Genomic DNA, 8811 nt, shown 5'->3' on the forward strand with positions numbered 1-8811 from the left:
TTACTGAAAACCAAAGTTTTGGGTTTTTTTAAGTCTTAAAAGTAGCCAGAAAAAAAAAGGTCACAAGACATAAAAGAAAACAATGAGAAAAATTACAGCTGGTTTCTCATCAGAAATGATAGAGGATAAAGTACAAAGGAACAAAATTTGTAAAGTGCTGTGAGAAATAACCAAAATGTTCTGCTTAAGATTTTATGTGCAGTGAAAATATCCTTTAAAAATAAATGCAGGGTCACGCTAGAAATAGCCCAGATGGGTTTCAAAGCCTATGTAGTCTGGCTGGAGCTTAATCCATTACACTCAATCCTGCCTCTGTGTATTAGAATGTGGTGAACAAATAAAGTGAATTATAGCATATTGTGATACATACATCATTACTAGTTAATTAGGGCATGTAGAAAAATTAATGCAAAATACAGAGAGCCATGATTTACTTAAGAACTAGGATATCAGATCTGGTGCATGGTAAGTCCTTTGCCTAGTCACTGAGGATCTGCTGCCTCCCACTGGCTATTTTGAAGGTGTGGGATATACTGTTGGTTATTTCTTGCTCTGAGTAAGATAAAGCTTCCTTAAGCTTTCCCATTTGGTACTGGTTCTCATAGGAAATCCCAAAGCTTCCTTTGCTGCCCAATTCTTGGTTGCCTAGGTGTGGACTTTGTTTCTATACTTGTCTGAGAATAAATTACTGGGTCCCTTCATTATTGTGTGAACAAGCACTGGACTGTCAAATTTAGTTTCAGGCTATTGGAAAGATCTGACACAGAATTTCTTGGGTTTGTCAAGCAACGTTTAAGTGATGGATATAAAAGGAAAGGCACAGAATCCAGCATAATTTTCTTAGGGTAAACATGGAGGGGCAAGGTTTTAGACCCTCTCTAACTCCTAGCCAGAGGGATGGTAATGAGAGGTCTGAGTGTATGAAGGTTACATGAGAAGTTTGATTAACCCCTTCCAGCAGTTCTGTCCAAGCCTAATCAGATATGCGCTTGGATGATCTGAGTCAGGTGTATCTCATTAATCTCTCTCCCAGACACACTGTACAATGTGGTTACAGAGTATAATACAGTGTACTAAAGCCCAGACACAGTACTCCTTTTTCTTCTTCAGCCATCCCCTCTCTCCAATGCTGATATAGCTTGTTCTGAGAACTTTCTTGAACTAAGAGCTGCAGAACTACAACAAAGGTCAGTTGCCAAAATGTCTCTTAAATTATGCTAAAAAGTCCTTAAAATAACCTGTCAGGGTTTTAAAAAAATACGTATTTCTATTTGACCTTTAGTAAGCAAAGGGCCTATGGGCCCTTTATGGTGGTCAGACCTGTTTTCTTATGTTTATCTAAGTCTTGTGATTCAAAATTACATAATTCTAGGATGTTAGACTTGTAAGTGACTTTGAAGCTCATCTATTTTATTGCCCACTTTTTGAATTATGAAAAAGAGGCACAGAGACATCCTTGTTTTTTCCAAGGTAGCACAGTAGCTTAAGGGAAAAACTAGGTCTAAAACCTGAGTATCAGAGTCCTTTCCCCCACAAGCTGCTCTCTCAGGCTACCTAACAGATTTTATAACAGTGACATGCCAACTTTACTATCCTACAAATGTGTTTTTTCCCCACTGATCAGCGGACAAATAGAACTAATATCATTCTGCAGTGGTTCTCCTTTGGGTTCACTTTTTGCATGGCATTTCATCAAACACCAGAATCTTTCTCTATAAAGACTAATAGAAAAGCCACTAAAAGAAAATCTGAATGTACTGTGCTTCAAGAGCTTATTAGAGGAAGCTACAGGGGGATGCAGGAGAAGAAAGTGACCCTCCACCATCATCTCCTTGAGATGTTAACAGGTCAAGGGCCTTTTCTGTTTACTCCTAAAGAGTAGAGCAACAGCAGCTAGCATAGACCAAGCAGTAATTACGTGCCACTTGTGTTTTAAGCTCTTTCTTACATTAGCTCATTTACATCCTGTGATGTAGGTACTATTATTAGCCCCACTTTACTGATAAAGAGACTGCATCACAGGGAGACTGTCCCTTACCTGTGGCCACACTAACTCCTATAATGAGGGTACCCTGATTTTCCCAGTGAGAAGTTGAGGATCCATTGATCTTTCTGGGAGTTCACATAGTGTAGTTATGAAGGACAACAGCCAGTCCCTCAGAAAGCAAATGTGTCATTGGGTGGGGACAAGGGCTCTTGAAATCAAGTCTGTAACTCTGTCATATTTTTAGTTTGTGAGCCAAGTCTTTCATTGCCCAGACTAAAAACACTTCCTAAGAAATGGCAACCAGAGAGACAGAAATGGCATGTGGGGTAAAAGCCTATGAGGTTTATAGACAATGTTAATAGTCTTTCCTCAGGTCTGGTAACTGAGCCAATGGCATGGACAGCTGCTTCTGGAGCACTGTTTTTCCATAGTATCCTATTTGAAAACACGCTAGTGACCAGATACGCAGGAACAGCAGAGTTCCCATAAATCAGCTTTCTCACCCCAGCTTCTAACTTCCAAGCAAACTGTGGTGACCTTCCCCAAGGGTTAACTGAATAACTGTGGCCAGATTGTATTCCTCAGGAGCCATGTGAGGCAAAGGAGGAAGTTGGGAGCCAAAGGAATGAACTAGAGGATGTTCAAAGAGTCAAGTAAGGACAGAATTACAAGGTAGGATATATGTACAAATAGGCCTCCAGATATAAAATCAAGGTCCAGGACACTAACCTGGCAGTTTAACAAGGTTAGATGAGATTAGAGTACCATAATGTCAGGAAGAACAAGGGTTAGGAATTCTCAGACAATCCCCTTGAAGTCAGGTTGGAATCTGTGGGTTATTCTTATAAACTGGTGCATGCATACTCCTTAGGTATGTGCATGGCTGCCTTGAAGGGCCAGGGAAGAGTAATCTCAGTATTTTTAAAAAATAAATTTAAAAAATACATATATTTTAAATCTCATTGTTGTTTCCACAGCAGTATAGAGAATGCAGCCTGGGGCAAGACCCCCTGAATTAAGACTCCCAGGTCTACAGTTCATTAGCTGTAACTCTTGCTTCCTTAGCCTCAGCCTCCCCCTCTGTAAAATGAAGATGACAATTGTGAGGATTGTGAGGATTCAATACTATAACATACTGTGAGGATTCAATACTATAACGTAAGTAAGGGATTCATAAAATATTTGACAGATTCCTTTCTCCCTGCTCTTCATTTAGCATTTTGAAGCAAAGCTGACAGCAGGCTCAGAGAGAACAAGAGGTAAGGAGGTGTTGACTTAAGGTTTAATTTAAGGAAATATCCCATGGGCATTCAGGGGCCTCTTTGTATAGTGACTGCTCTGATGGCATTTGTCCTGGTCCCTTTCCCTGATTTAACCATGATGGTGCCAAAATTCTTCTGAACATTAAATATACCAAGAATATCCTAGAGTTCTAACTCGGTAATGAATTTAGTGTAGCATCTTGCTCAATTCATTGGAATTTTATTGCCCAGAGAAGGAAAAAGTTAATAATAGCAAGTGATTATACTTATACATTGTGAATGCATATTGGAGGGATTTCATCTTGACTGGTATAGTCTTGTAGATGTTGGCATGCACTGCCAAGCACTGCACCTGAGCATGCTTCACACATTTCTCACATTCTGAAAGAATATCCATATCCAGCGGCGCGTTTTAATTCCTTCCCATCTGTCAATGAAGCAGCACTAGTTAAGGGAAGGAGGAAGGAGCCTATTACTGGGAACTCTTCTGTTTTCTGTGCTTCCCTGAGTAACATGAAGGGAGGTGACATAAGACATGTTGCAGCTCTAGTGCACCCCTTTCCATCAAGCTGAGGCAAAAGAACTTGAGAAGACCATAAAGGTGATCATTCAGGAAGAAGGAAAACATTTTCCAGGGACTTCTGGATCCAGGTCTTCAAAAATCTATATAACTGATACCCTTGAGCACCCATTCTACAACTTAACTTCCAAACCCTACTTCTTGTTCATTGATTTGAATAGTGACTAACCCTTGAACCTTTGTAGTTGCTTGAATCTGCTTGGGGGTCTCACTCCTTAAGGTATGTGGTATCTATGACCAGACTCTCAATTCCATTTCCTGCTTCACGGACTCAATTTTCCCCACTTCTGTTTTTAAGCTGTTTTTAAGCTCTCTTCTTTCTCCCCACTATTCCACCTTTCTTTTCCCTCTGGATTCTTCATGATATTTTAGTTTTGTATTTCAATCTTGGCTGTAACAGAAGCAAGCAGTACAAAGACAGAAAAAACACAATTATTCATTACCCTCAAGTATTTGGGCCTGGGGTGAATGCAGAAGCAAATAAAGATGCCTCAAAAAACTGCCACCTAGGTAAAATAGAAAAGAATTAAAGTTATTATATCCTGTGGTTGAAAAAATAAAACTCAATTTTAGTGGTCATTGTTGGTAATATCCCAAACTCCACAAGATGAGGGTAATTAGGCATAACAGAAAAAAGTCTCTTATTCCAGATGAAAGTTAATTTGGCAAATATTTATTGATAACCTACTATATGAAAGTTATTGTGCTAAATACTAAGGGATTACATACAAAGTTGAGCAAAACATACTCTTTATCCTCAAAGAGTTGGCAATCCATGGGAAAGACAGTCATCTTTCCACACTGAGCTATCTAATAAAAATTAATGCAATCCACTTACGTAATTAAAATTTTTCTAGTAGCCACATTAGAAAAGTAAAAGAAACAGGTATAAATTAAATTTAATCAATGCATTTCAAATATAATTTCAACATGTAAACAATGTGAAAATCTGAGATTTTTTCATTCTTTTTGTAATACTTTGTCTTTGAAATTTGGTATGTATTTTATACTTGTAGCACATCTCAATGCAGATGCTAAATTATCATCAGAAATACTCAGGTTGTGTATAAAATTTCATAAAGTTTACTGTTGAAGTAGATTCATATACCCAAATTGTTCCAAACATAAATTATTTTTTATAGCTATAAAAGAAAAAATACTTATGCCTCGAGTTCATTTTTTTTAGGCTGCAAATTGACATTTCTTCATAAATTTGGATGTTCTATGAGACAAAACATTTCCCAAACAATAATTGAGCAGTGTCTCTTATTTTACAAAACTCAATATAAAGCTAAAATAAAGTTCTTGCAGTTTTTCAAATTTTGAATCAACTGATGCTTGGTATTGTTAGAAAGGTCTTGTATTCTATTCATAACTGGTGACTTCACAGAAAACGTTTCACTTTTTGTAAAGTATCTTTTTTAGTTTTCTCCTCATATTTTTCCAATACAATTTCCATAGCAAGAATCCAAGTTATTTTATTGCTGGACAATATTACAAGTTCAGATTCCGTTAAAAACAGTTTAAAACTTTTCAGTTGGGCAGTTAATTCTGATTTCAGACAATCTTATCGATTCCTTTTGACTACTGAGAGAAATTCATATCAAATTTCTGTCTGTTTTCTGAATAATACCATTTATGTTCATTTTTTTTTTTTTTACAGAATAGATTTTTTGTTTTGTTCAGCAAATTGTAAATTGTAATTCATTGTGAAAGTTTCGGCATACTTTCTCCTAGTCTCTTTTTATCTCTAATGCTCTGGTCATATACATTTCGGCACTTGCATTTGATTCTATATCAGAATTACTCCTTTATTCCACATTTAAAATTTTTTCCATATTCATTTTTTAACTTAGAAAAATAATTTAATTATAGTATAATGAAAATATGTATTTAAATATAATTACCAATTACCATTTACATTGATACCACTGTAACTCCTGCTGCTTGCATAAAATATTCAAATAAACACATTATAACATTACACTGGTGCATAGAAAAAACATGTGAACTGAATCAATAAGTTGACGCCTGTAGGGAGCCACCTGCTGTGAGACCTATTTACAGTCTCTCACAACATGGCAGATCTCACAACATGGCGGAGTTCACAAATCTGCCCTGTCATTTCCTTATTCTTCTTCCTCCCTGCTTCTTTGTTCTCCCCTTCCCGCTGCAACTCAGGTGACCACAGCAATATGCATGCGCAAGGCGCGAAACTCTGCAGACCCGGCACGAACTTTCAGCCAATCCCCTCCTTGGACGTCTGCCACCCGCAAAACCAGCCTATCACCTATGTACACGTTCCCTTCCCTCTCTATATATCCCTGTGTTTTACCCCCAATAAACGAGGCTTGATCAGAATCCTGTCTTGTCTCCATTCTTCTCGTCCCCTGCCCCCACTTCTTCCCACAGGTCCCTGGAGCCCGCCCCCGCCGGTTCGGACAGACGCCAAGGAAATCAATGATGTTTTTATGCAAAACACCTGAAATGGCACACATGTCTGACATATATACACCATAATCAACAATATTATCTGAGACAATGCAATGGTTAAAGTGAAATGTGGTCCCATCAAAAGAATAAAGGGAAAATATCTTATACTGCTTTGGATTTTAAATTTAAGTTAACATAAAAAAATAAAATAAAACAAAAAAATCCCCAGTTGCATTAGGCACAATTCCAGTACTCAGCCACATGTGGCTAGGGGTAGGCAACTTCTGTCCTATTCTCTACTCTCCTATTCTGTTATACTACTTTTTTCATTCTTTTCTCTTCCCCAAGGTAGTGGCAATTGCTAACCTGATTAGGCTTTAGCTCATTGATTGGTCACATTTACTAGTGGTTGTTCATCCACTTCTCAGTGCCTTGTAGGTGGGTGGGTAAAGTGAACCATGGTCTGCCTTCCTACATCAGGTCTGCCTGTCATCTTACTCTCTCTCTCTTCTATTTCCTTTTTCTTCACAACTAGGGATCTTCCCCTCACAACTGACTGGCCATCTGTTCTCTCTCTCCTCCACTTCTTCCATTCACCTAAGTGGGTAAGTTGACTTAGGGCTTCTTTCTTCAAAACCTGTTCTGCCATTTTTTTTTCACCCCTTTCCTGCATCCAAAAACCTGGCACCCCTTTACCCAATAGGCTGAAGAAGGAAGTGTGGGCAGCTGGCTTATGTCTAAGGAGAACTGTGTGTACCCAGAGGCTTATGTAGGGGCAGTATGATATATGCAAAAGATCCTGGGTCCTCTTAGCCACCACACATTCTCATTCAATCTTTGTCATTTATAAAGCTGTGTGAACTTATTTATATTGCTTAGCCTCTCTCATTTATCTCTTCACTAAAATGAGCACAATAATACCAATCTTCTATGAAAATAAAAAAAATGTATGAAAATGCTCTGTAAACTTTAAAAATCATATAATTGTGACCTGGAACTGGAGAGAGCATGAATGGATCCTAGACTCAGTGGGGGGAGAGAGGGAGTTACTGCAGAGTCTGGTTTAAAACCCAAGGCTCTTGATTCCTTCCTGTCTTCTTGAAGACAGAACTTTAGCAGGCATACCCTGCTAGATTGTTACCTTCTTTTTTCCTCATTCATATACCTAAGGGCAAAACCTTGACTTACTCTGCAACAACATGCCACTGACTCTAGAGAGGCAAGATGCCAGGATTTAGATTATGGCTTAGGGAAAGAACAGATCTGCAGGGGCCTTTTGACTAGGCTGCATGCCCTTACCTAGGTTCACCAGGGCAAGGCACTGATGATATTTAGTTAAGATTCTCAGACACAAGTTAATAAATCCAGTGAAAAGTATCTTAGGGAAAAAAAGAAAAAATTATTGGTTTACATTACATTATGGGAAGGGCATGAGTGTAGCTTTTCTTGGGAATGATTGGAACAGAATTAATAATTTGCCTTTTCTCAGCAAGTTGGCTTCATTCTCTAGACTAGCATCCCCTTAAGATGGGAATCATGGGCACCACTATTTGCAGCTTCAGCTCCAGGGAAAAGAGGATTTTTTTCTTAGGTTGTGTTGAAAAGTTACAGAAAGACCCTGACTGGCCTAACTTAGATACTCTACCCATTCCTGGCAGAGGTGGGAAGAGAAACATTTCTACTAAAGAAGTAAAGAAGATGCTATTAACACAAGAAGGAAGGGCTGCTGGAGAGACTAAACAAAAAGATGTCCATGCTAGCTGGTATCCAACAGTTGCCCGGCTAATAGCAAATCCTTCTGATTACTTTATTCCCTCTTTTTAAACCCTCAGGAACTTGATGAGGGCCATGTGCCTAGTTCGGATCAGGATTTCAGGCCTTTATGGAACCCTGAAGTAAATATCAATATTTCTTCTAATGTAGATCAGGAAATGAGTGCAAACTTTAGATGTTTATTGATGCATATGCTGTTTTGTTTGCTTACAGCATGAAAATAATATAATCAAGATATTCTATTAATCAGGGCTCTTTTTATTGTCAATTAAAGGAGAAAAATAAGTCAAACTGGCTTAAGCAAAAACAAAATTGTGGGTTCAAGTAACTGAAAAGTCTAGGGGTAGTCTGACATAAATTGTGGCTAGATCTAGGGGCTCAAACCATATTCCCAGGATTCAGTCTTACTGTCTTCATCTCTTTGCCCCACTCTCCTCTTTCATGTCTCCTTTTACTTTCCCCATGGTTGCAATATGGCTGCCTGAAGCTCTAGACTTACATCTTATTGTCTTAGCATCCCACAGTGGAAAGAGCTTTTATCTTTTCCAAGAGTTCCAAGGAAAGTCTTAGGATTGCATCTAATTGACTCTAACGATTTGGCTTGGGTTATGTGCCTGGCAGGGATGGAGTCATCCTCGCTGAACCTTCGTGAACTCAGAGAAGGAACCAGGCCTTTCCTATTGAAAGTCAAAGTTCTTTTTTTTTTTTTTAATCAGAAAAGGGCAAATGGTCACTGGAAAAATAAAAATGATTCATCTCTGCTACACAGATAATTT

At 38.4% G+C, this 8811-nt stretch overlaps 1 long non-coding RNA gene across 1 annotated transcript; it reads left to right on the plus strand.

The window, feature by feature from the left end:
- Positions 1 to 1134: 1134 nt before the first annotated feature.
- On the plus strand, positions 1135 to 6178 carry LOC111766709 (uncharacterized). The gene is made up of 3 exons (XR_002798674.2): positions 1135 to 1187; positions 3204 to 3246; positions 6011 to 6178. It is a non-coding gene; the product is annotated as an uncharacterized lncRNA (long non-coding RNA).
- The last annotated feature ends 2633 nt before the right edge of the window (positions 6179 to 8811 follow it).

This window comes from Dasypus novemcinctus, chromosome 13, assembly GCF_030445035.2.
Source record: "Dasypus novemcinctus isolate mDasNov1 chromosome 13, mDasNov1.1.hap2, whole genome shotgun sequence".
Classification (NCBI taxonomy): Eukaryota; Metazoa; Chordata; class Mammalia; order Cingulata; family Dasypodidae; genus Dasypus; species Dasypus novemcinctus.